The sequence below is a fragment of the Lepus europaeus genome, unplaced genomic scaffold, assembly GCF_033115175.1.
Source record: "Lepus europaeus isolate LE1 unplaced genomic scaffold, mLepTim1.pri SCAFFOLD_3_1, whole genome shotgun sequence".
Lineage (NCBI taxonomy): Eukaryota > Metazoa > Chordata > Mammalia > Lagomorpha > Leporidae > Lepus > Lepus europaeus.
The window spans coordinates 2,564,954-2,592,776 of NW_026909276.1; the positions used below are offsets into that span (position 1 = coordinate 2,564,954).

A 27,823-nucleotide genomic window follows, 5' to 3' on the forward strand; every position below is an offset into this window, starting at 1 on the left:
ATGTAAAACTGCTCCAAAAATTTTGAAATTTATTCATTGTTCTTGAAAGGATGTGTCTGGAAAAGTGGAGAGCAGAGAAAGAGGAATCGCCTCTGCAAAGAACTGTAAGAGAACATACCCTTCTTGTGTTAAATAATGCAAAATCAAGATGAGAAGGTTTTCTCAGTGTGCTTCCATCCTAACCTTGCACTGTGAACAGAGAGAAAATTTTAATTGCCACAAGCAGGTACAGCACCAGACTTTTACAACGGTGAACTCTGGGCAGGCAGTTGGAAGTCTCTGAGGGTACATGTAGGTGTTTTCCATTGTTATTTTCTTCTTAAAGCTGCCTTCACCACTGTAAATTTAAGGGATAATGATTTGAATCAAGATCCTGCTTTATTATCAGACTTCTTACTGCCAAGTTCCTTGGGCTTTTCTTCTTTAGAAGTGTGAAGCAACAAGTATTCATACTGCAGTATCTGGACCAGGTTAAGGAGAGTGAATATAAAATAAACTCACAAGCCAGAGACCAGCTGTGGCCTCATAGGCACTTACCTGCTCCTCTCATTAATTCATGCTGAGTCCCACCCAGCCCCTGCACAAAATCAGAGATGAGCTCCAATAAACCACCCAGAATCAGGCACTCAGAACAGCACTGAGGATAAACAGAGGTCTTAAAAGGAAAATTTTGCCATAATAAATCCGTACTCAAACTGGGTCAATTTGTACCTTTATTCACAGTGTTAATGTGCTATGTTTAGTGATCTGGTATTTCAAATTCCCCTGAAATGGATGGGCTGCTTCCAAAAGTTCGTGGAAAATGGAATTAAAAGGTAAGTTTATTTTGGTGCAAAAAAATTTGAAATCCATGCATACTTTTTTTTAAAGATGTATTTATGTATTTGAAAGGCAGAGTTACATAGAGGCAAATGGAGAGGAAGAGAGAGACTTCCACCCACTGGTTAACTCCCCAGATGGCCGCAAAGGCTAGAGCTGCACCTGTCCAAAGCCAGGAGCCAGGAGCTTCTCTCGGGTCCCCCATGAGGATGTAGGGGCCCAAAGACTGTTACCCTGCTACTCTGCTTCCAATCCAGCTTCCTGTTACTTCATCCTGACAGGCAGTGAATGATGGTTCAAGTGCTTGGGCCCCTGCCAACTACACAGGAGGCCAGCATGGACTTCTTGGCTGCTTCAGCTTGGCCCAGCTGTGATTGTTTGGGAAGTGAACCAGAGATGAAAGCATTTCTCTCTCTCTCTCTCTCTCTCTCTCTCTCTCTCTCTCTCTCTCTCTCTCTCTCTCTTTCTCTCTCTCTCTCTTTCTCTCCCTCCCTACCTCCCTCCCTCTCTCCCTTCCCCTCTGTCACACTGCCTTTCAAGTAGATGAAAATATAAATAAATAAATAACCACCAGGTCAGAAAAGATGTCACTATTTTTTAAAAAGTCCTTTTTGAGACTGAAAATAATATACGACTATAACATTTTGAAGAAAAACAAGTTACCTACTCCATTTCACTACCCCATGCCTCAGTCTCACTCCCTAGAGGTGCCAACCTCAATTATTGTACCTGTTTATTCAGATATTTCCTTTCAGGTTTCTAAATTACATATCACCGTTTCATGATGTATGAATGTTAAGCATTCACATCTGCTCAGGTGGAGGAGAATTAAACTGACTTACACTCTTCTCTTCCTATCCTTCCTTTATGGTTAGGTCAATATTCGGTGACTATATATTATTAGTCCCATGCAAATAGTCTCACTGCAGAAACAAAAACTCCAGTGGTCATTTTTCTACTCTGCACAATCTTATTTTTCTTGGATTGAATACGTAGTTCCTTTTTATCAGATTACTATTGCTAGTTATAACACTGATACATGTCAAACCGCTTTCCATACCATGAAGCACATCAGAGAAGTTGCTCATGACATCTTTGTGCACAGGGGTGGCCTTCCTGGAGCTGCCACCCTTCTACTCCATGACAGACAGCTTGACTAACACCTGTCAGATATGTGGACACCTTTCTGCATCAGATCCCCTGGGAACTCCCTTGTTTTAATAGCAAATGTTCTCTTGAGTAAAGATTCATGAGAAATAAGTGTTACTAAGAATTTACATGCCAAAGAATGTCTTTATTCTATTTTAAATTTGGTAATTTAAATGGGTATAATATCACCATTCCTATCCCTGATCCTTTGCTTCAGATGTGTTTTTTCTTGTGTTAAGAGACAAAATTAGAGGAGCTGATGTTCTGGCATGGGCAGTAAAGTCATTGCCTGTGATGATGACATCTCATATGGGCACTGGTTGGAGTCTTGGCTGCTCTTCTTCCCATTCAGCTTCCTGCTAATGGTATGGAAAAGCAGCAGAAGATGGTCCAAGTGTTTGGGCCCTACCACCCAAGTGGGAGATCCTGGTGAAGCTCCTGGCTCCTGGCTTTGGATCATCTCAGCTCCAGCCATTGTGGCCATTTGAGTAGTGAAAGAAGGGATAGAAGACCTCTCTCTCTCTCTCTCTCCCTCCCTCTATCTCTCTCTCTTTCTTACTCTCTGCCTCTGTAACTCTGCCTTTCAAATAAATAAATATATATTTTAAAACAAAAAAGGCAGTTGCTTCTCTGAATTCAGTCTAAAATAAATAAAAGTCAGGGTTCTCAAAAGTACAAAAGAAAAGACAGATGGAAGGAATATTACAACCCTTGAATTTATAGCACAGATCACACAAACAGTAGTGACTCAGACTAGGAAAAAATTTGCAGAAGTCAAATCTAATAAAAGTCTGCTATTCAAAATATGCAGAGCACTTAAAATTTGACAATTTAAAAAAACAAGTTTAAAAGGCAAATAACATCAACTCACACTTCACAAAAGATGATATACAAATAAAAAATAAGCAAATGAAATTAAGGAATGGCAAATAAAAACAGCAAATACCACTACATACAAATTGGAATAGTGGGCCGGTGCCGTGGCTTAACAGGCTAATCCTCCGCCTTGCGGCGCCAGCACACCGGGTTCTAGTCCTGGTCGGGGCACCGATCCTGTCCCGGTTGTCCCTCTTCCAGGCCAGCTCTCTGCTGTGGCCAGGGAGTGCAGTGGAGGATGGCCCAAGTTCTTGGGCCCTGCACCCCATGAGAGACCAGGAGAAGCACCTGGCTCCTGCCATCGGAACAGCGTGGTGCACTGGCCACAGCACGCCTACCATGGCGGCCATTGGAGGGTGAACCAATGGCAAAAAGGAAGACCTTTCTCTCTGTCTCCCTCTACTGTCCACTCTGCCTATCAAAAAACAAAAACAAAAACAAAAAAACAAAAACAAAAAAACAAAAAAAAAAACAAATTGGGATAGTGAAAATCCAAAACACGACCAAATTAAATTGTGGCTAAGATGTCAAGCAAGATAAACGCTCATTCACTGCTGGTGGGAATGCAAGCCAGTACACCATTTTGGAAAAGTGGTTTGGAAGTTTCTTGCAACACTAAATATATTCTAAAAATATATTAAATATATTTTTGATGCAGCCATCACATTCCTTGGTATTTACCCAAATGAATTTATGTCCACAAAAACCAGCACTATACATTTTATTAGTAATTCCCAAAGCTTGGAAGAAACAATATATCTTTCAGTAGAGTAATGGACAAGTAAATGTGGTATCTGATTCTGACCATGGAATATTACTCAGCACTAAAAGAAACCAGCTAATAGGACATAAAAAAGCATGAAGGAAATTTAGGCACTTTTTTAAACTTTTATTTAATGAATATAAATTTCCAGTGTACAGCTAATGGATTACAATGGCTTCCCCCTCCCATAACTTCCCTCCCACCCGCAAACCTCCCCTCTCCCGCTCCCTCTCCCCTTCCATTCACATCAAGATTCATTTTCAATTCTCTTTATATACAGAAGATCAATTTAGTATAAAGATTGCAACAGTTTGCACCCACACAGAAACACAAAGTGAAATATACTGTTTGAGTACTAGTTATAGCATTAAATCAAAATGTACAGCACATTAAGGACAGAGATCCCACATGAGGAGCAAGAGCACAGTGGCTCCTGTTGTTGACCCAACAAATTGACACTCTAGTTTATGGCGCCAGTAACCATCCTAGGCTGTCGTCATGAGTTGCCAAGGCTATGGAAGCCTTCCAAGTTTGCTGACTCTGATCATATTTAGACAAGGTCATAAAAGACAGGGTGAGGATAGTAACCAATGATCCTAAGAGTGGCATTTACCAGGTTTGAACAATTATACAGCATTAAGTGGGGAAGAGCACCATCAGTACACACAGGTTGGGAGTAGAGCCATTGGTGGTAGAGTAGAGGTTATGATTACAAAGGAATGAGGCCCAAGTGCACTAGACAGGCTCTAGAACAAAGGACAGAGTCATTATTAGAGGAGCTAAGAAAGGTGCAGTCTAAGCTACAATTAAGTTTTCTGATTGAGAGGCAAATAGAACCTGATAGAAGGGGCTTGATAATAATCTGGTGGGCTTTAGGCCTTGTAAGTTAAGAGGCCCAGACCTATCTATCTCTTCACATGGGGCATATCCTAAGGGAGGTGTGAACCTCCTAGGGGAAGGCACTCTGTTGACTTTCATTACTTGGCTGGCCTGGGAGGAGAGCTGGCCAGGTAAAGGCAGGGGGCATCTCTAACAAGAAATTTACAGTTCTGCCTGCAATGTTGCTGACCCTACTTGGCCATACCCTCAGCTGCAGTGGTCACTTTGGAAGTTGGGCTGAGTGAAGGGCTTTTCAGCTTAGAGCCAATAAGATCTGTGGCTCTGACCTGGGCATCCTTCGACTCCAGGGCAGGTCCATTTCCAGTGATCCAACTCTTGGCAGAGCTGCCAGGGCTCTTCACAAGCTGACTTCTGCTGAAGCCCAGGCTTACCACATTGAAAGCCACTGCAGTGGAATGGCCTGTTGGGTCTCCTTGAGGGCAGATCACTGTACGGATCAGCCATTAATAGGCCTGCCACGCATTGCTTCTGATGCCTAGCTTTCTTTTCCTCCTGGTTTGTGTTAAAGCAGACCAGAGGATGCAAGTCAAGGGAGTGCCCATGTCCCATCTCTAATCTTCTGTGGCCTGAACTACAAGTCTATAGTCACAGGCATGTTCTATAGTAGTTTTTCTAGGGTAGACAATGCTCATGAGGAAAATTATATTCTCACTTTAAAACTTTATTTCCCTTTGGTCTGAAAGGGAGGTTTTTTCTACTTACTGTATACTTCGCTGATGGCGAAGTGAATCTAGCTGTGAGATTATTATTTAAGTTCTTATTTTGGCTATGCTATTACAGAAAAATGTTAGCCATCTCTTTTATAAGGTCTAAAGGTTAAATTGTGTGTCCTACAGATTCCTTCATAATAGAATTAGTTTCCTACCTTGAAGAGAATAGAGAAATGAAAGAACAAGCTGGGCTTAGAATAGAGAAATGAGGGAGCAAGTCCTAGATTGCTTGCTGAGAATAGCAATATTACATGAATACTTAGCAAACCATTTCAACCATTAGATAACAACTTAAGAAAACATTTACCAGAAGGTCCAATGCCTTCTATAAATTTTAAGGATCATGTATTTGAAAACTCCTCTTAAATATCTAACATGGTGTAGTTTGTTTAACCAGTAAACATAAGCACAACCATATAAAATGTTTTTAGTTTCTTTCTACCAACACATTTGAAACATATGATACACATATTCAGGTCACACAAATTAAAATGTATCTTTGATTGATTTTAGCAGCTTAAATTTATGGACAATCTTATCTATAAGCCATTTAAAACAAAACTCTTAATAAAATTTCCCCATGTGGACATACAATATGTACACACATATAACATAGCATAATAGACCAATATAGCAATTTTAATAATAGATTTTAAAATCTTTAACTCTTTTTGTAGGTTGCCAATTGATTTGAATTGCTTTTTGTTTTTAGTAACCTCAGTTAACCATACTTTCTCTCAGTTGGTACTGTTAATACATTATTGGCTTCATCTGTTTACAGAGCCATCCCAAAGTACTGAATACAATACAAGTGGCTGGAAAAAGTCCATAGGAACCTATAGGAGGACAGCTAAACACAGAACCAACAACGCTTTAGTTTTATGAGCAGCAAATCATATATAACTGTGGATGACAAAAGACTTTAAGTCGCCATGTTTAAAATTATAAACTCATCAACCAACAAGAGGCACTTGCTTACTTCACAGTATTTTTGAAAGCACCTGTAGGATTTTACAAGTATTTAACCCTTTAGGCCTCTGGGGCTTTCTCATTAAGATAATTATCCTGTCTAGTAACACAAATTCATTAGACTTTTTAATTCTCAAACATTTGTATTAATAGCATTTTCCATTATAGAAACTTAAAGTTTGGTACATTTTATCAAGTGACAGCAGCCAATCAGAAAAGGCTACCTACAGTAGGATTCCAACTCTATGACTATCTGCAAAAGGCAAAACTATGGAGACAAGCAAAGAAGCAAGGGTTGCCTGGGGCTGAGACGGAGTGAGGGAGGGATAAAAAGCAGACTGCTAGATTTTTGGGCAGTGAAAGTATTCTACATCATACTGTAATGACAAATACACATGCCATTATGCAATTTCACCAAGTATACAGCACCAAGAGTAACCCTTTTGTAAATTGGACTTAGAGTGATAATGCTGTGTCAGTGTAGCTTCATTGATTTAACCAATGTGCCATTCTAGTCCAGGATGTTGACAGTGGGAGAAAGTGCACCTGCATCAGGCAGAGGTGCACATGGAGTCTGTATTCTCCTGCTCAATTTGGCTATAAGCATAAAAGTTCTCTAAAGTTTAATTTTTAAAAGCAATGACTGACTCTTAAACAAATATGTCAAGTCTAATAGACTCCTTCCTTAGCATTCTTGGTGACCCCTCAGATACCAAAATTCACAGATACCAAGTCCCGTATATACTAAATGGTGTAGTACCTGCATATAACCTACACAATCTTCCTGTTCACTCTAAACCATCTCTAGATTATCATAATACCTAATGCAGTGTAAATGCTACCGTACAGAGCTGTTCTGGTTTGTTTATGGAACAATGAAGGGAAAAATCTATACACACAGTCTAGATGAAGGTTTTTTTCTGCATATGTTTATTTGAAGATACAGGATCTTCTGCAGATGCAGAATCTATGGAAACGGAAGGCTTACTCTATATTTAAGTGGATGTTTATCCCTTCAAAGTAGTCCCCAGGCAGGTAATGTTCTTTTTTTTTTTTTTTGACAGCCAGAGTTTGACAATGAGAGAGAGAGAGAGACAGAGAGAGAGAGAGAGAGAGAGAAAGGTCTTCCTTCCATTGGTTCACCCCCCAAATGGCTGCTATGGTTAGTGCTCTGCGCCAATCTGAAGCCAGGAGCCAGGTGCTTCCTCCTGGTCTCCCATGTGGGTGCAGGGCCCAAGCATTTGGGCCATCCTCCACTGCCTTCCCAGGACACAGCAGAGAGCTGGACTGGAAGAGGAGCAATCAGGACAGAACTGGTGCCCCAACTGGGACTAGAACCCGGTGTGGCAGCACTGCAGGCAGGAGATTAGCCTAGTGAGCTGCGGCGCTGGCCTGGTAGTGTTCTTATTCTATTGCTGAAAACACTTCTCAAAGGTCTATTTTAAAAGTGTTTGCAATGTAGACTAATGAACACAGTCTTCCCCTAGCCTACATTTACAAAAATAATATGTTGCCTGTGTAAATAATTGGGACAATGCATAAAGGCAAAAGAAAAAGGAAAACATTTTCATCACCCTCTTTAGATCTCCCCCCAAAGATTTAATGTGGAGTGGGTTGAAAACCTGGATTTTTTTTTCTTTCTTTCTTTCTATTTTTTTTTAACAAGCAGAGCTAGACAGAGAAAGAGAGAGAAAGAGAGACAGAGACAGAGAGAGAGAGAAAGGTTTTCCTTCCATCGGTTCACCCCCCAAATTGCTGCTATGGCCAATCTAAAGCCAGGAGCCAGGTACTTCCTCCTTGTTTCCCATGGGGGTGTAGAGCCCAAGCACTTGGGCCATCCTCCACTGCCTTCCTGGTAAGATTTATTTATTTATTTATTTATTTATTTATTTATTTATTTATTTATTTATTTATTTGAAAGGCAGAGAGAGGCAGAGGCAGAGAGAGAGAACGAGGTCTTTCATTTGTTGGTTCACTCCCCAGATGGCTGCAATGGCCAGAGCTGTGCTGATCTGAACCAGGAGCCAGGAGCTTCTTCCAGGTCTCCCACATGGGTTCAGGGACACAAGGACTTGGACCATCTTCTACTGCTTTCCTAGGCCATAGTAGAGAGCTGGATTGGAAGTGGAGCAGCTGGGACTTGAACTGGCACCCATATGTGATGCTGGCATTGCAGGCAGTGGCTTTACCCACTACACCACAGCACCAGCCCCAGTCTTTTTTTTTTAACATTTATTTTATTTATTTGAAAGGTAGATGGGGGGTGGAGGTATCTTCTAGCTGCTGGTTCATTCCCCAAGTGGCCACAATGGACAGGACTGGGCCAGATCAAAACCAGGAACCAGGAATTCCATCTAGGTCTTCCACACGAGTGGCAGGGACCCACCCTCTGCTGACTTCCCAGGCTCATTAGCAGGAAGCTGGCTTGGAAGCTGAGCAGACAGGTCTCAAATCAGTTTCAATATAGGATACCTGCATTTTAGGCTGTGGCTTAACTTAGTGCCCCACAACACCAGCTGCAGTCCTGTTACTTAAAGGTGTATTGATCAAATTGTTACTGTTTATTAAATAATAAGGGATTTTTTGATTCCAGATTTGGAGTTTCACAGTCTTCTGATGGGGGGACAGGATGTGTGCAGAGGAAGGATCACATGGTGAGGAAGCAAGACAGAGAGGCAAGGAGCACGCCCTTCCACCTTATAAAAAAGCACTGTGATCCCATCATGTGCTCCACCCTCACAATGTAGTCAAATCCAATCACTTCCCAGGAGCCCCACCTTCAAATAGCACACCTGGATCAAGGTTTTTTTTATTTAATTTTTGACAGGCAGAGTGGATAGTGAGAGAGAGACAGAGAGAAAGGTCTTCCTTTGCTGTTGGTTCACCCTCCAATGGCCACTGTGGCCGGCATGCTGCAGCTAGCGTGCTGTGGCCAGTGCACTGTGCTGATCCGAAGGCAGGAGCTAGGTACTTATCCTGGTCTCCCATGGGGTGCAGGGCCCAAGCACTTGGGCCATCCTCCACTGCACTCTCGGGCCATAGCAGAGAGCTGGCCTGGAAGGGGGGCAACTGGGACAGAATCCGGCACCCTGACCAGGACTAGAACCCAGTGTGCCAGTGCCGCAGGGTGGAGGATTAGCCTATTGAGCCACGGTGCCAGCGGAAGTTCATTCTTAATCCATTAATAAACCCATAACACAAGGATCTCTGGGGAACACCAAACTGTGGTTAAAAAAAAAAAATGGCCGGCGCTGTGGCTTAACAGGCTAATCCTCTGCCTTGCGGCACCGGCACACCGGGTTCTAGTCCTGGTTGGGGCACCGGACTCTATCCCGGTTGCCCCTCTTCCAGGCCAGCTCTCTGCTATGGCCCGGGAAGGCAGTGGAGGATGGCCCAAGTCCTTGGGCCCTGCACCTGCATGGGAAACCAGGAGAAGCACCTGGCTCCTGGCTTTGGATCAGCGAGATGTGCCGGTCACAGCAGCCATTGGAGGGTGAACCAACGGCAAAAAGGAAGACCTTTCTCTCTGTCTCTCTCTCTCACTATCCACTCTGCCTGTCAAAAAAATATATATACATATAACAGTATCCTTCTTCCAATTTCCCAACACAAATTTCTTAACAGATTTGACTACTTTTAGAATTCCAGTTCATCCTCAAGGACTGAATTGATAACAGGAAAGAGAGCATTAAAAGTGTTTAAGGGTCATTGCATTACCACGGGGCACATCCCTACCTGTGCTCTGTGAGAGACTTTTATTCAGTGAGAGTTAACAAATCCTAAATTATGAATATGAAGAATCAAGTTGGAGGTGGCATTGTGCTGCAGTGGGTTAAGCTGTAATACCAGTATCCATGTGAGTCCTGGTTCAAATCCCAGCTGCTCTACTTCCAATATGGAATATGCACTTACTTAATTTGTGATTATGTTTGTCTGATACATTTTGTCCAAATGTAATTTGCCCTCTGCACCCCCATGGGAGACCAGGAGAAGCACCTGGCTCCTGGCCAATGGGGGTGTGAACCAATGGAAAAGGAAGACCTTTCTCTCTGTCTCTCTCTCTCTCACTGTCCACTCTGCCTGGCCAAATAAAATAAAATAAAATAAAATAAAATAAAATAGGGTCAAAATTCATCAACCATGCTCAGGAACATAGAGACAAGTGCTAGATGCAAAGGGGCATTTGTTTTAAATAAGAAATAGAATTAGCTAGAGATATTTCAGGTTTCAGAGCAGGCTGTACAGCCCAATAAACACAGCACACTTTCACTGTCTGTGATTAAAACACTGAAAAAGCTTAAGGAACTGTAATCTTTGTCTGTATGTTACCAAAGCTCATGCTTACATACACTACGAACCAGTTGCAAAAAAACTCCACAATGAAGAGGATGCAGAGGAGCTGCATCATCACTGTGGAAAGCAGAGGGCTAAACTCCCTTTCAAACAGGAGCAGGGGACTGATTTGGTCTCGATCAGGCTCTAGGGCTAGCACTCAGTTCATCAGAGAGAAGGAAGGGCCAATCCTTTCCCTCAAGAAGAATGAATCTGTGTCCCACTTTCTCCACATTGGGGTGATGGACACCCAGACACAGGGTCGACTTCTGCCCTCAGGCACTGATCTGGTGGACAGCACACATGCCCCTCCACTGAGGCCCCAATTCCTTGGTTTCTATCCAAGGGTGAGACTCTACAGGAGCCTGGGCTGTTCAGTTTTGGTACAGGTTCCCATCACCTCTAACTCTTAGGGGACTTCATGCACATTTCCCCGACCACCCAGAGCCTGTTGCCACACCTCTCCTCTCCAAGGGGGAAACACAGAACTGGTGGAGCGGGACCTTGCGCAGACTCAATCTTAAAGGTGGTCTGTACTGCCAAACCAACAAATCAGGAGCAGTGAAGGCCTTGGGCAGTGGGCGGGGCAGCACAGGGTGTCAATCAGGGCGTGGCTCACCGGTGCCTGCAGGGGGTGGAATCTAGGGCTATGTAAGGCCAGGGTCTGCAGCCAGAGCGCTTGAGCCTCCAGGCACAGCACACTGCCTGCAACCCCCGGCCCTGCGAACCGAGGGCCCAGGAACAGACCAGCCCAGCGGCAGTCAGCAAGGCCCCGGTGCCCCGCATCCAGCCAGCCGCTGCCCCGAGCCAGTCCCCGAGCCGGGACACCCTCAGCCATGGAGGCAGAATGGCCACTGCAAGAGGTCAGGCGGCTGCACGCACGCCTGGCCACCAGCACCAACCCCCAGAAACTCCACAAGTATCTGAGGAGACTCTCGGCCCTGCCCATGACCTCAGACATTCTGGCACAGACCTGTGTGCGGAACACCGTGAAGGGCTTGCGAAGACACGAGATCGTGGGCAGCGTGGCCAGGGACCTGGCAGCCCAGTGGAAGAAGCTGGTTTGCGCGCAGCCATGCCCTGGGCTGGCTCAGCAAGGCTCGAAACCAAGCCACTCCTGAAAGCTGCTGTGGGCTGCTCTTGACGATGAGGAGGAGGAGGAGCGAACCGACAGAGGCGCCCCAGAACCTGGTAAGACCGTCGGGAGCCAGCCCACCAAGCTTGCCCATGGACACAAAAGGCCCAGGAGGCTCTCCGAGCTCGAGCCGCGGACACTCGAGCCTCCTCCACACCAGCTCCAAGCCTTGCCGTGCTCTGCCTGCCCAGCGCAGGAGTCCGCGGACGCCTCCACTTGGCAGGAGGACCCTGCATCTGCCGCGGGCCTCAGCCAGCCTGCAGAGGGACACGCGAGGGCCCCGCACCATGGCGCCAGCCCCCTGTGGGAACACCTACTTCAAAAGAGAAAATCCAAAATGGTCAAAAGACTCATGAAAAATGGTTCAGGATCACTAGCCATCAAGGAAATGCAAATCAAAACCACAAAGAGGTTTGATTTCAACCCAGTTAGAATGGCTTTCATACAGAAACCAACAAACCAAAAATGCTGGTCAGGATGTATGAAAAAATGTACCCTAATCCACTGTTGGTGGGAATGTAAACTGGTAAAACCAGTATTGAAATCAGTTTGGAGATACCTCAGAAATCTGAATATAGACCTACCATATGACCCAACCATCCACTCCTGGGAATTTACCTAAGGGAAATGAAATCAGCAAATAAAAGAGTTATCTGCACCCCACCCCCATGTTTACTGAAGCTCAGTTCACAGTAGCTAAGACATGGAATCAAGCCAAATGTGTGTCAACTGAAAACTGGATAAAAAAATTATGGGATATGTACTCTATGGAATGCTACACAGTGGTTAAAAAATGCAATCTTGTCATTTGCAACAGAATGGATGAATCTGGAAATCATCATACTTAGTGAAATAAGCCATTCTGAAAGGGAAATATACTGCGATAACTAATAAATAAATTGAAAGGAAATCTGTAGAAGTGAAATTGCCACTTTAAGAAGCAATGACTTGAACAGCACTTTTCTTGACTGTATAGAAAGACTTGTTGTTTTTTTTTTTTAATGGAGAATGGGTGAGAATGGGAGAGGGAGGAGGATGTGGGTGGGAGTTGGGGTGAAGGATGAGCATGATCAGAAGAATTACTATATTCCTAAGGTTGTACTTATGAAATTTGTACTCATTAGATAAACAGTTTCTTTGGGAAAATAAAGATTACCTTGTCCTGCTCTTACGAAGCCTATAGTAGTATCATCATATAATGCAGTAAAGACGTCCCTTGTACATCCAATATTCTATTGATGGCATAATCAAATAAGGACATGAAATAAAAAGGAATTTAAGGAACATCTCTTGAATAAAAAGCAATACAAATACTCTAAGAAAAATTATTGTGTTAAACAATATATAAAGTCATATACTAATAACAAGCCGGATATACTAAAAGATACAAAGGTGGCTGACAATTAAAAATGAGTGTCGATTATCCGTGTAAGTGAAAATACAAGAAAAAGTTACATAATCCCTTAGATTAGAAGACTTAATCAAATTTAGTATCTAACCTTAAATAAGAAGCTGTTAGAATAGTACATCATAGCAACTTCATTATTCCAACTAAGATTACCTACTATAGTGAGCCTATTAAAAACAGCATAATTGACACAGAACATTTAAATCTTTTTCTCTGGAAGCAGACCCAGACAAAGTTGTCTGTTCTCATTATTTCTCTTCAACATTGTACATGAGTTCTGGTCAGATAAATTAATAAAAATGAAATATTGGGTGAAAGGACCAACTTTAAAGCAACAAAACTGTCAATATATGTGGGTGATGTCACTATCAACAGATAATCCAACATAATTCATATATAACAGAAAATATTAACAAAATTAAACAAGATTACTGGGTAGAAAGTCAATATAGGCCCTCAACTGGTTTGCTATTCACCAGCAGGAAATAAACAGAAAACGATTTGAAGGACAAAACAGAGACTAACAAACAAATCCCTGTAAGAGAAATCAAAGATAAAATAGTCCATGTGATGTCTTTAAGTACATTCAGATAAACAGCTTTACAAAACCTCACGTGAGCTAACAGCAAGAAGCCAAGACTGCCGGAAAGGCAGCGTTCAGCAAGCATCTTGTGAACTGCAGCTCTCAGGAAGCAAGCTTGGGCTCACAGGATCCAGCAGGACCACAGACAGCTGAGGGCGCCCAGAAGCCAAAGTCACCAGAGCAGGGACAGCACCCCCTGCTGCCGGAGCACCCGGGCAGGAGAAGAAGGCAGCTTCAGTCTGAGCCCCACCGCCCCTGTTACCAGGCACCGCCCCAAGGAACCGCCCCAGCCTAGGGGATTCTGATTGGCTGCACCTTCTGTGATGTCGCGCGGCCGGCTGCGGTCACTGTCCAATCAGGCACGTCAGGGCGACCCTGTGGAACCCCGCGGGACCTTGCTTTGTGGCAGCGCTGGGAGGGGTCCCCTGTGCTGCTGCTGAGCGGGCTCGGGTGCCTCAGTGGCTGCGCTGTGTGAACTTCTTCATCTCAGGAGCCGCCCAAGGACCCCAGAATGCCTTGGAAGCGAGGAAATGGTGAGTGTGGGGCCCACCGGGTGGGAGCTGCGCTGGTGGCCAGGACCCGGGCTTCTGCCCGTGCGGGCTCAGCCCAGGGACCGCAGCCCCAGGTCTGCCCTGTTTGTGCAGTTAGGGCGGGACGGCCCTCAGGGAGACTGTGGACTGCACTGAGGGGAGGAGCTGTGGTCTGCGGGTCCTCCTGCCCCTCTTTCTGGCCAGGGTGCCCTGATTCCCCTGACTTTTCTAACTACACAGGGAGTGGAGTCTCAGGTACACCGCCAGGTTCTCTTGGAGTAGCTCTTCCTGGGGCACTGAGTCCTTGTCCTGTTACCTGAGCACAGCGTCCCATGCCGGGTGGGCGGTAGAAACGGTTTATTTGGCTTAAGGTTTTGGTCCGAGGTTGAGCAGCGTCTGGCAGAGGCCTGAGGTGGCTCGGAGACAAATACAGGGAGGGAGAGAGAGGCCAATTAAAGTGGATTTCATGGCAGACCCCCAGAGATCAGCCATTAACCCATTAATCACATAAGTGGATTTATCCTAATCACCTCTTACAAAGTCTGACCTGGACCTCCCCCCACTCCCCTTTAAGATTCTTTTTTTTTTTTTTTTTTTTTGACAGGCAGAGTGGATAGTGAGAGACAGAGAGAAAGGTCTTCCTTTTGCCGTTGGTTCACCCTCCAATGGCCACCGCAGCCGGCACATCGCGCTGATCCAAAGCCAGGAGCCAGGCGCCAGCCCCTGGTTTCCCATGCGGGTGCAGAGCCCAAGGACTTGGGCCATCCTCCACTGCCTTCCCAGGCCACAGCAGAGAGCTGGCCTGGAAGAGGGGCACCCGGGACAGAATCCGGCACCCCAACCAGAACCAGAACCCGGTGCGCCGGCGCCGCAAGGCAGAGGACTAGCCTGTTAAGCCATGGCACCGGCCAAGATTCATTTTTTTATTTGAAGGTCTGAGTTAGGCACAGAAGGAGAGGCAGAGAGAGAGAGAGAGAGAGAGAGAGAACAAGAACGAGAGAGAGGTGTCTTCTATTCGCTGATTCACTCATGTGGCCACAACCCGCTGGACTGATCTGAAGCCAGGAGCCAGGAGCTTCTTCTGGGTCTCTCACTCCGGTGCAGAGGCCCAAAGACTTGGGCCATCCTCTACTGCTTTACAAGGCCATAACAGAGAGCTGGATTGGTGCCCATGTGGGATGCTGGCACCACAGGTGGTGGCTTTACCTGCTAGGCCACAGCGCTGGCCCTTGGACCCACTTTTTAATATCTCACAATTGGGGTTAAATTTCCTCATGAGTTTCAGAGGGGACAAATCATTTCCAATCCAGAGCACTGAGTCTGGTAACAAACCCATAAATATGCAGAGATCTCCCCAAGTAGCCAGATGCCAACTTCTACCCTGAAACTTACCGCATTATAAACCATTTTCTCCCATGGAAAATCAATAGTTCAAAGGTTTGTTTTCTGTTTGTAAATGTTTTCCATGAGAGCAAAAGAGGTAACATCTACTTGATACTCTAATATAAATTTTTTATGCTGAGATGGGTGATTGGTGTAATAGTTAAATTGTTTGGGATGTCTACATTCCATATCAGAGAGTAGCTGAGTTTGAACCTTGCTCGTCCAATTCCATATTCTTGCTGGTGCACACCATGGGAAGCAGTAGGTGATCATAGTAGGCGATGTTTAGTAAGTACATGGGTTCCTGCAACCTGCATGAAAACACAGATTGAGATCTTAGGTTTCTGGCTTCAGCCTGGCCCAGTCTTAGATGTAGTAGGCATTTGGTGAGTGAACTACTGGGTGAACAATCTCTCTTCCTCTCTCTGTCTTTCTCTCCCTCTCTCTCTTTTTAACAAATTGATTATTTTTAAAACAACTTTTAAAAAGTTGAGAGCTGGGAACTAAATCCAGGTCTCAAAATGGCTTAAGGTTCCCAATCACTTGAGCCATTGCATGCTGGATGTGTCCCCAGGGTTTCCACTAGCAGGAAGCTTGAATTCAACCAGCAGTGGGAATGGCACACAAACCCTGGCACTATGTGATCTGGGTGTCCCCAGCAGCATGTTGAGCACTAGGCCAACTGCCCCCACCTCCTACTGTCTTGTAGAGGTGCTAAAATGTTCTAAATTGGTAGCAGAGATGGCTACCAAGAACTGGAAAGGAATGAATTGTATGTATATTTTTAGTTCATGAATCCCATGATAAGTGAGCTATAGTGATGACTCAATTATACTACATAAGAAAGTTATATGATTTCTGATATTTTTAAAAGTATGTATTGGATTATTTCAGAGTTTTATGCAATATTTAATATTGTAGTATTCCAATCTCAAATCCACATGAAATCTGTCTTCCCTTCATTGCATATTTCTAGAGACATGTGGATATAAATACAAGAGAAAAGTGATAGGAGGACAGGGGTTGTGAAGAAAGGTGATATTAATTTTATGTAAATATCTGTTTAAAGAATATATTTGTAAAATAAATAAATATAAACCAAACATGGCCAGATTGCACATGAACATGACTAAATATTTTTAGTAGCAGTAATCAGAAAATGTTGTCCATAGTTCTTAATCTTTGTTGGATTCTGCATTTGTCAATCCTGCTCCCTGATTGTCAGTCCCTGTATCTTCATAACAGGGACTATTCATTCTTCTGCATACAGGAAAAGATAAATCCTCCAAATTGTGAAGTCCAGCCAATGCATGGAGTATACAGCTTGGACACAGAGAAAATGAGTGCCTCGTACAGCAAACTCTCAGTGAGTGTGGTCTTCCTACTTTCTCTCTTCTCAGGAAGTCTCCCAGAATCCACACCTCCAATCCTAGTACGAGCAGCTCCTGGTGGCAGAGGTGTATGACCACCTAAATAGGAGGAACCATTCCTAGGAAAGGACATAAGGACCAAATGCTCTTTGGTACGGACTAGCTGTTTGATACCTGCAAGTTCATTTTCTGTCTCAAGGAGTATAACTGAGATCTATATATTCATGGCAGGGTTGTTTCTCTGGTCTGAGATGCAGGTGTCTAGGCTTAGATGTTTGAGACTCATTCCTTAATTTGTGGAAATAAAGTCACTGTGGAGCAAGGGCAGAATCAGAGAAGCCACAGGAATTTGAGCAGTGCAAATGATATCTTAGGTATAGAGGAAACCATGGGTAGGTTGTTAACCAAGAGTTAGCACATCATACTCCCACTCAAGAACATATCAGCCCTGACCACAGGAGCCATGCCCATCTCTATTTGGAGAGGAGCTTCTTAAGTAGTGGGAGATCCATGAAATTCTGTTTGACCTCCTTGTCTAGTGGGTGGCACAAAGCAGCAAATGTCAGGGAAAGTTGAGGTCCTGCTCTCAAAAGTGTAAGGGACACAGATAAACAGATGGATTTCAGGAGTTCCTAGGCAAGTAGCTATCAGACATTGTAATTTTTGTATTTGTACAATGAATTTGGGAGGCACACACCTTAGGACCTCATATCTTATTCCAGCGTATACAATAGAAGAGTTTTCCCAACTCTCAAATATGATCCATGGAAGATTCACAAATTACTTTAATAGAGTAGAGCAAGCATCTTTTTATTTATTTATTTTTTAATTTCTAAGCCTTTATTGCATATTAATAAAACAAATCTTTGGATATATAGCGATGTAAAATTTTAAAAGCTATAAAATTCTAGAACTATGTACAGTCAATTTGAAGGAGGAATGGTGAGCACTGGTATAGAACACACTGCAACAAAACACAGGATTTATTGTTCTGCAAACCACCAGTAGTAAAAATGTAAAAGGTGGTACAATCTGAGTGAGCAATCTCATACAGAGATACGATTTAAATGCAACATTTAAGTGCTATGTAAATGTACTCCTGAAGCAGCCTGTGAATTTTACCTTTAGTTTTTAGCTCAGTGTGATCCCTCACTTTGTGATATCTATCTCTTTTCTAGAACTGTTCACTTTTCTCTCATTCTTTGTCTTCTCATGGTCATCATTTTTAGCTTTTTTTTGGTTTCTTGTCTACATTTCTTACCATCTCTGCAAAGCAAACATCTTTTTAAAGGTTAGACATGAGTGCCATAGTAATATCAATTTCTTGTTCAAATATCTTAAAGTAAAATACTCATTGCAATTTTTCCCATGCTTTATGGAAGATCTGTATTAAAAACATATGTGTTCTATAAATACAGTGCAATTGTCTGAACTAAAAATTAAAATAATTATGACAGTGATCACCACTGTCCACAGTATAATTTCTCTATTCCTCACACATTCCTTTAAAATGTAAGCTTGTGAATCCATAAATTAGTCACCAGTATTCTACATGGTTGGCAGATAGAGGCCAATTCTGATGCATCACATCTGGTCTCAAGGTAGCAGGGCTGAGTGCCCAGGAAATAGACACATCATTTTCTTGTTTCTTTGTGAAGGGGTGCAGAGGCCTAGGGGAAATGAAGTCTCTCCCTTCCATGACAGCACCAGCACAGGTCCATGGGAAGGGATTTTTCAGGTCTATCTCAGTGCAGGTCATGTTGCTCACTCCTGTCCTCTCCTTCCCTGAAATTCTAGACTCTGCAACTGTCCTGATGCTGGTTCAAAGGCACTGACTGTATTCTGTGTTCCTGAAGGTAAGTGCCAGAGGGAAAGATGCGGCCCACAGACCACGGGGGTCTCTGGGGAGTGGAACATGTGTTTTCCTCTTTTTAGGAACAGAAGCATCCGTGGTTCTCAGGTGGGTGAGGCCTGATAGGGAGATGCTTGCCACAGCTCTGGGCCTGTGAGGGAGAGCAGTCATTAAAACCTAAGGTCTGAGGGTGAGGAAGCCCACCATGGACTGAGCTTCGAGTGATTACTCTGCTGGAGGTAGGTGCTTTGCTAGAAGGCCTGTATTATTCCATCATGCAGAATCTGATTTCACATGTTCCACAATGGTGTGGTCAATCCAAGATGGCAGTGGGGCAAGGAGCACCTGCAGATTGTATGAGCCAGGAGGTGTTTGGAGTGAGTCTAGTTCCAGCTCAGCCCCTAGAGGATCCTGTTACTGACCTATATGATGTTGGTTTATCCATCTGTAACCTGAAGGCATTCCCAGTACCAGTGACATAGCCCTGATTTCCCAGAGATATCATTGTGAAGTGTGTGCAGCCTGTTCACAAGAGTGTAGTTGTATTTGTGGGGTTTGTTGTGTCTCCTCAGCAAGTGAAACTTCCTGCCCCATGCTGTACCTGTGTATCCTGCCCATAACAATGTATGGGTTTATAGTCACACAGATGCTAGTTTCCAAGAATACTGGATATCTAAGGGAAATTGGAGTGCTGAAGGATGATCCTATTTTCTTTAGAAAAAAGTAGTTTGCTGTAAGGAAGAATGATTTCATGAATGGAAATCCACCTAAAGGATAACCCTTTGGTCCACACCAGCTTAGTGCTTCACAGGCGAACAAATGAATCCCTTTTAAAGGAGAATCCTAGCATGGTATGGCTGAGGCAACCATGCATCCTACTGCCCAGAGATCTGAGTGATGCTATCTTAGCTCATGCATAAGCTACTACAGACCAGGTGACTTTGGAAAGTTTGTGCGATCTATGAGAAGCAAGGCCCTAGGAAATATTACTTATTGGAAGGGTGTTGAAGGTGTTGCCTGCAGTGGAGGGGGTAATTTGTCCTATTTGAGAGTCTATCTATATTGCCCCCAAACCTATTCCCAGTACTTCATTCTGCTTCCATTATTTCCAGAGTTGGAGCTCTCTGAAGCCTAGTCTATAACCACAGTTGGTATAGAGATGTGATGATGCCCCCTCTGTCCTGAGAGTTCTTCCTGGCAGGACAAGAGAGGTGGCAAGAATCCACCTGCCTATAAGAGAGAAGGAACAGAGTAGATTTTTAGGAGATAATTGAGTGGACCAGTGTCACATGATTTGTGGATATCAGGCCCTCTCAGTTTTGAGCAGTGCTGTCTTGCCGCAGCTAGTTCAAAACTCATGTTTAGTTTTGAGATGGATTTTAGGAGTCACAGTCAATTTAGAACTGTTTAAAGAGACTTTGGCTTGACCATGAATGTCTTTATCCTTTCTCCCCATAATGTATATGGATTGTGTGAGCCCCAAAGGTTTGTAATTCAAGTTTTTCTCACTTAATTCGTTATCAATGGTTGATAGTCATAAATTCTATAGACATTTAATATTAAACTTTTTCAAATGTTTAAAATGGCAATCAATCCCTTTATTAATGGTTTTGATAAATACAAGTGAAATGACATACAATGCAAAATATATGTAAAAAATTGAAGCATAGTCATTTTAAAACTTAACATTTATTTGAAGGGCAGAGTTACAGAGAGGCAAAGGCAGAGAGAGACAGGTCTTTCATCCACAAGTTCAGTCCCCAGATGGCCGCAAGCCAGAGCTGTGTGGATCCAAATCCAGGAGCCTGGAACGTCTTCCAGGTCTCCCATGTAGGGGCAGGGGCCCAAGGACTTGGGCCACCTTCTATTGCTTTCCCAGGCAATAGCAAAGACTCAGATTGAAATTGGAGCAGCCAGGACTCAAACCAGTGCTCATATAGGATGCTGGCACTGCAGAGGCAGCTTTATCTGCTACACAGCACCAGCCCCTGGAGCATAGTCTATGATTTCCAGACTATCATGTGGCAGTGACCTTGCTGACATCCCTCTGGTTGGCATGGCTCATGCTCATGAATATATCTGCATGTGATCATGAAGTTTTAATCATTGTATTTGGCATGTAAATCAGTTTTTTTCTCACCAGTACATAACAGCATTTTATTTTCAACAAGTCAACAAAAAAAAAAATGCAAATTTAAAGTATAACCACTATATTTATAATCCTGATTCAACATTTTAAGGTGGGCTCAGGTAGGTACTTCCTCTGTGGGTGTTGCCTGGGATCACAAATGAGCGTTAGTATATGTGCTGCTGAAGCGAGCACACAAATGAGGGTTAAGTCATTTGGGGCCTGTACTGGAGCTGGTGCCTTGCAGATGGCTTCACTCATGTGTCTGGTGGTTGGCACTATATCTCAGCTGGATCCTGTGTCTCCAACAGGCAACTCCCAGGCTTTTTCACAAGGTAATTATGTCCAGTAAAGCAAATCCCAGTAAGCAGTTAATTATTAAAACTTTGTATCATCTTTCCTGATGTTCCATGGGCTAAAGCAAGTAAAATGACAAAGCCAACATTGAAGGGAAGAAATACATAAAAGTGTAAATAAAAGAGGTATGCTGTTTAGAGCAATTGCAAAATGTAGTAGTGCAAGCACTGTGGTGAAGTAGGTAAAGCTGCCAACTGTGGCACAGGCATCTCATATGAGCACTAGTTTGAGTCCCAGCTGCTCCATGTCTGATTCAGCTTCCTGCAGATGTGCCTGGGAAAGCAGTGGAGGATGGCCCAGGTGCTTAGGCCCCTGCACACATGTGGGAGACCAAAAGAAGCTCCTGGCTCCTGGAAAAACACACATTGATTGTAAGAGTCATACTTTCTATGGAATATTAGATGTATAAAAGCAATAGAAGTTCTATGGAAAGCACTAATGTGGAATCCTTTATGGAACACTTGTATCAGTAGAAAAATGGCTAATTCTACCCAGTATTTTCTTCATGAATTTTAGTCACACCATGTTGATTGTTTCTTTGTTATACTACAATTTATTTAAATAATAATTCTCAAAATTATAGCATTTCTTTGCAGTAGTATTGATTTTTTATAAAAAATCAATAGCAAATAAATGTTTTCATTAACCTTTAGATAATGTATTTAATCTCTACTGAGTGATAGAATTATGAATGCTCTTTCAGGGAGCATTTTCCTGCCTCTCTATGTAGAAGGAAATCTTCCCCTGTGGAGAATCTGATTTTGTTTTTTTTAGCTGATGTGTCCACTATTCTCAAGTCGTTTCTATCATGATCTTGCTTTTCACGGTAGAATCTAGAATCAAGCCCAGTCACTTCTCTTTGAACTCCCTCCATACCTTTTCTTCCAGATATGATTCCAGAGATTTGTACATGTTTCTAAGACAAAAGAAAGTGAATGTATCTCCAGTAAATTCATTACTTAGTTATTCCTCAGCTTGTTTTCAGCCATGTATTTTAGGAAATTTATGAGGGTTTATTATTTTTATTTTTTAAAGATTTATTTACTTATTTGTAAGTCAGAGTTACACAGTGATAGAAGGCAAGTCAGAGAGAGAGAGAGAGAGGTCTTCCATCCACTGGTTCATTCCCCAATTGGACACAACAGCCTGAGCTGTGCCGATCTGAAGCCAGGAGCCAGGAGCTTCTTCTGGGTCTCCCATGTAGGTGCAGAGCCTCAAGGACTGGGGCCATCTTCTACTGCTTTCCCAGGCCATAGCAGAGAACTGGATTGGAAGTGGAGCAGCCAAGTCTCGAACCAGCACCCATATAGGATGCTGGCACCACAGGAAGCAGCGTTACCCGCTACACCACAGCGCCGGCCCCGAAGGTTTATTATTTTTAAAAACTTATTTGAAAACAAACAAACAAAAAAAACCTATTTGAAAGGCAGAATTATAGAGAAAAGGGGGAGGGAGGAAGAAAGAAAGAAAGAGTTTCTATCCCCTGATTCACTCCTTAAACAGCCACAATGGCTGGGGTTGGGTCAGACCAAAGCTGGGAGTTTGGAACTGCATCCAGGTCTCCCAAATGGGTGAGAGGGGTGCAAATATTTGGGCCATCTTCTGCTGCTTTCCTAGGTGTATTAGCAGGTAGCTGGATTGGAAGTGGACCTCCCAGGATGTGACCCAGTGCTCACATGACTACACATACATTTTGTGATTTATTCATTCTCTTTTTCTACCTGAAGCTCCAATTGCATGTATGAGGATACTCCAAACAGATTTTGGAGAGCTGAAATAAAAGATAAGGTTATTTTAATGCAAAAATTTTTGTTTGAAGTGCTCACACTAGGAGTTTCCAAGAAGTTCATTGATGGGGCCAGTTTTGTGGCATAGCAGATGAAGTCACCAATAGGGACACTGATACTGCCAGTTCAGTTATCAGTTGCTCCAGTTCTGCTCCAGCTCCGTGCAATTGGAGCTTTTCCAAAGGTGTGAGAGACTTGGATAGAGTTCCTGGTCCCTGGCTTCAGCCTAGACCAGTTCCAGCCATTGCAGAATTTTTTTTTTTTTTTTTTGACAGGCAGAGTTAGAGAGAAAGGTCTTCCTTCCATTGGTTCACCCCCTTCGGCCGGTGCACTGCGCCAATCCCAAGCCAGGAGCCAGGTACTTCCTCCTGGTCTCCCATGCAGGTGCAGGGCCCAAGCACTTGGGCCATCTTCCACTGCCTTCCCGGGCTACAGCAGAGTGCTGAACTAGAAGAGGAGCAAATGAGACAGAACCGGCACCCCACTCGGGACTAGAACCCAGGGTGCTGGTGCCGCAGGCGGAGGATTAGCCTAGTGAGCCATGGCGCCGGCCGACATTTGTTTTTTGAGCCAGTAGATGGAAGATCTCTGTCTAGCATGCTGCCTATAAAATAAATAGATAATATTTTTTGGACAAAAAGAAGTTCAGGGGTCGACATTGTGGCATAGCAGGTAAAGCTGCCACCTGCAATGCCAGCATCCCCTGTGGGCGCTGGTTTGAGTCCCTGATGTTCCACTTCAGATCCAGCTCTCTGTTAATGTGCCTGGGGAAGCAATGGAGGATGGGCCAAGTCCTGGAGCCCCTGCACCCTTGTGAGAGATCTGGGAGAAGCTCCTGGCTCCTGGCTTCAGACCAACGCAGCTTGGCCATGGAGGCAATTTGGGGAGTGAAACAATGGACGGAAAATCTATCTTTTTCTTTGTCTTCTTATCTTTCTGTAAACTCTGCCTTTCAAATAAATAAATCTTTTTAAAAAATTTTAAAGATTCCATATGATTTTAAAAATGTTTTCACCAAAGTGAGCTTATGTTTACTTCCACTTTCTGCAAACTTTTTGAAGTACTTTAGCTTAGTATATTGGTTTCATGGTTTGCTAAAGCTTTCTGCATTTCCCTTCTCTCTTTCATAAATATGAGGAAATATCAGGGCCAGTGAGGTGCAATGGGTTAAACCACCAACTGCAATGCTGGCATCCCATATTGGAGTGCTGGTTTGGATCTGGCTACTCTTCTTCCAACCCATCTCCCTACCTGATGCACCTAGGGAAGCAGCAGATGATGATCTACGTACTTGGGCCCAGCCACCCATGTGGAAGATCTAGATGGAGTTCTAGGCTGCTGTTTTTGTCTGGCTCAGCCCTGGCCATTGTGGTCATCTGGGGAATAAACCAGCAAATAGTAGATCTTATCTCTCTCTCTATCTCTAACTATCACGCTGCCTTTCAAAATAAATAAACATTTTTAAGAGATTAGAAAGTATGTATTGGTTTATTTTGTGTTGTTATAAAAATGGCATAAAATGGATAGTTTTATAATGAAAAAATTATCTCTTATAGTCTGGAATCTGGGAAGTCCAAGGCCAAGAAGACCCACCTGAAGAGGGCCATATTCCTGCATCCTAATATGACAAACATCATTACATGGTGAGAGAGTAAGAGAAAAATCTCATAGCCTCAGGCCATTTTAAAACTAGTGTTAATCTGTTCCTAAGAACTTAAATTATTGCCTTGGGGATCAGGTTCCTGACATATGCTTTTGGAATCAGACCGTATTTCAAATTCTATTAATTTTTTGTTCCTATTCTGAACTATTTAGCTTACAAGTGGATTTTTATTATAGTTACTCTATTTTATAGCTATAGAAATTAAATTGCAGGTTTTTTTTCCTGGGTTTCTTTCCTATTGGTAATCTTGTCTATCACCCTTTATATTATTATTATTTTAAAATTTATTTATTTACTTGAAAATCAGAGTTACACAGAGAGAAAAGGAGAGACACACACAGAGAGAGAGGTCTTTTACCCACTGGTTCACTCCCCAATTGGCTGCAATGGCTATAGCTGCATCGATCCAAAACCAGGAGCCAGGAGCTTCTTCTGGGTCTCCCATGTGTGTGTAGGGGCCCAAGGACTTTGGCTATCTTCTACTGATTTCCCAGGCCACAGCAGAGAGCTGCATCAGAAGTGGATCAGCCGAGACTTGAACTGGAGCCCATTTGGGATGCTGGCACTGCAGGCGGCAGCTTTACCTGCTATGCCACAGTGCCGCCCCCCCCCCTTTTATATTATTTTTATATTACTCTTTAAATACTGCAAGATATTTAAAGATAGTTTAGGCATCTTGTAAGATAGTGTAATCAGCAAACAGATGATTTTACTTCTGTGCACTTTCATGTGGTTTTATTTCTTTTTCTTGCCTAATCATTCTAGCTAGAAATTTAAGTACTATATGCAATTGATATGATGAGAATGCATATCCTTGTCTTTTTAAGTCTTAAAGGAAAAGCTTTCAGATTTTCACTAAGACTCTGGTGGTAGCTGCGGGGTTTTCATGTATGACCATCATTGTGTTCAGGTATATTTCTAGGATGACATCTAATTTTTTTTTAAGATTTTATTCATTTATTTGAAAGGCAAAGTTACAGAGAGGCAAAGGCAGAGAGAGAGAGAGAGAGATGTCTTCCATCTGGTGGTTCACTCCTTAAATGGCTGCAACAGCCGAGAGAGAGAGAGAGAGAGAGAGAGAGAGAGAGAGAGATGTCTTCCATCTGGTGGTTCACTCCTTAAATGGCTGCAACAGCCAGAGCTTGTCCTATCTGAATCCAGGAGCCAGGAGCTTCTTCCAGGTCTCCCACATGGTTGTAGGAGCCTAAAGACTTGGGCCATCTTCCACTGCTTTCCCAGGCCATAGCAGAGAGCTGAATTGGAAGTGGAGCAGCTGGGAATCTCAAAGGTGCCCATATGGGATGCCAGCACTGCAGGTGGCAACTTTACATGCTATTCCACAGCAGTGGACCCTGAACACTTAATCTTGAGAGTCCTTTTATTCATGAAAATGTATTGAATTTCATCAAATGCTTTTTCTGCATCTGATGTGATGATCACATGGGTTTTTTTCCTCAGCTTTATATTTTGGGATTTGATATTTTTAAACATTTTTTTCTTGTTCACTTCATATGTAGATATTATTTACATACACATATAGGTTTTGTCCTTTGTTCTGTTAATGTGATGAATCATTTATTGATTTGTATATATTTAACCATGCTTCCGTTTTATCACTCAATTGTGGTAACTGATCTTTTTGGTTTTGCATATATAAAGCTATGTTTTCAGCACACAGAAAATCTAATCTCTTCATTTCTATTTGCGTGTCATTATTTCTTTTTCTTCCCTAGATGCTTGGACTGGAGGTCATGTGACTAGATGCATTAGAAGTGGTGAGACTGGGTATCTTTATCTTGTTTTTGAATTTTGAGAAAGTTTTCAACTTTTCACTGACTATGGTGTTACATTTGAGCTTGTTAATGGCATTTATTGTGTTGAGATACATTTCTTTTATACCAAATTTCTTGAAAGTTTTTTTCAACAGCCAGAGATGTGTTGATCCGAAGCCAGGAGCCAAGCACCTCCTCCAGGTCTTCCCTAATGGGTGCAGGGGGCCAAGGACTTGGGCCATCTTCTACTGCTTTCCCAGGCCACAGCAGAGAGCTGGATCAGAAGTGGAGCTGCCGGGACTCGAACTAGCACCCATACGGGATGCCGGCACTGCAGGCAGTGGCTTTACCTGCTATGCCACAGCACTGGCCCCTGTTACTTTTTTTTTTTTTTAAGATTTCTTTTTATTTATTTGAAAGGCAGAGTTATAGAGAGGCAGAGAGAGAGAGAACCTCTATCTGCCAGTTCACTCCCAAAATGGCTACAATGGCCGGAGTTGGAGTGATCCAAAGTCAGGTACCTGGAGCTTCTAGGTCTCCCATGTGGGTGCAGGGGACCTAAGGACTTGGGCCATCCACTGCTTTTCCAGGCCATAGCAGAGACCTGGATCAGAAGTGGAGCTGCTAGGACCCAAATTGGCACCCATGTGGGATGCAGGCACTGCAGATGGTGGCCTTACCCACTACACCACAGCACTTGCTGGCCCCTAGATTATCAATTTTATTTTATTATTTTTGAAGATTTATTTTATTTATTGAAAGACAGAGTTACAGAGAGAGATAGAGACAGAGAGAGAAGTCTTCCATCCACTGGTTTACCCCCAGATGGCTGCAGTGGCCAGAGGTGCACCCTTCCAAAGCCAGGAGATTCTTCTGGGTCTCCCATGTGGGTGCAGGGGCCAAAGGACTTGGGCCATCTTATACTGCTTTCCCAGGTCATCGCAGATAGCTGGATCAGAAGAGGAGCAGCCAGGACTAGAAGCAGCACCCATATGTGATGCTGGCACTTCAGGCCAGGGCTTTAACCCACTGCACCACAGCATGGGCACCTAGATTATCAATTTTATTGATGCATAATTATTCATATTAATGTGTAATGATCCTTTGCACTGCTATCAATCATAGCATCTCTTCATATCTGGTTTTATTTGCGCTTTTTTTATTTGATGTAAGAATTTGTCAGTTTTGTCAAGATTTAAGAATATGCTTACCTCTATTATTTCATGATCTATTTTTTATTACTGTTTTGATCTTTGTTGCTTCTTTTTCTGCTAACTTTATGTTTAGATTTTTCTTAATTTACTGAGTTATAGATACCATTAGGTTACTAGATTATT

General features: G+C 43.2%; 1 protein-coding gene across 2 annotated transcripts in view; it reads left to right on the forward strand.

Moving 5' to 3' along the window:
• The first annotated feature begins 14,049 nt into the window (after positions 1-14,049).
• Positions 14,050-27,823, forward strand: part of LOC133755275 (nucleoporin p58/p45-like) — a 37,172-nt gene continuing 23,398 nt past the window's right edge. Inside the window, exons 1-5 of one of the 2 annotated variants that reach the window (XR_009865366.1) lie at positions 14,050-14,177; positions 16,828-16,923; positions 18,725-18,783; positions 24,608-24,694; positions 26,448-26,489. The gene's annotated coding sequence lies outside the window, so the exon portion shown is untranslated. Of the gene's footprint in view, positions 14,178-16,827; positions 16,924-18,724; positions 18,784-18,943; positions 19,019-24,607; positions 24,695-26,447; positions 26,490-27,823 lie in introns of those variants that run through there. The other variant, XM_062185449.1, reaches the window with a different exon arrangement.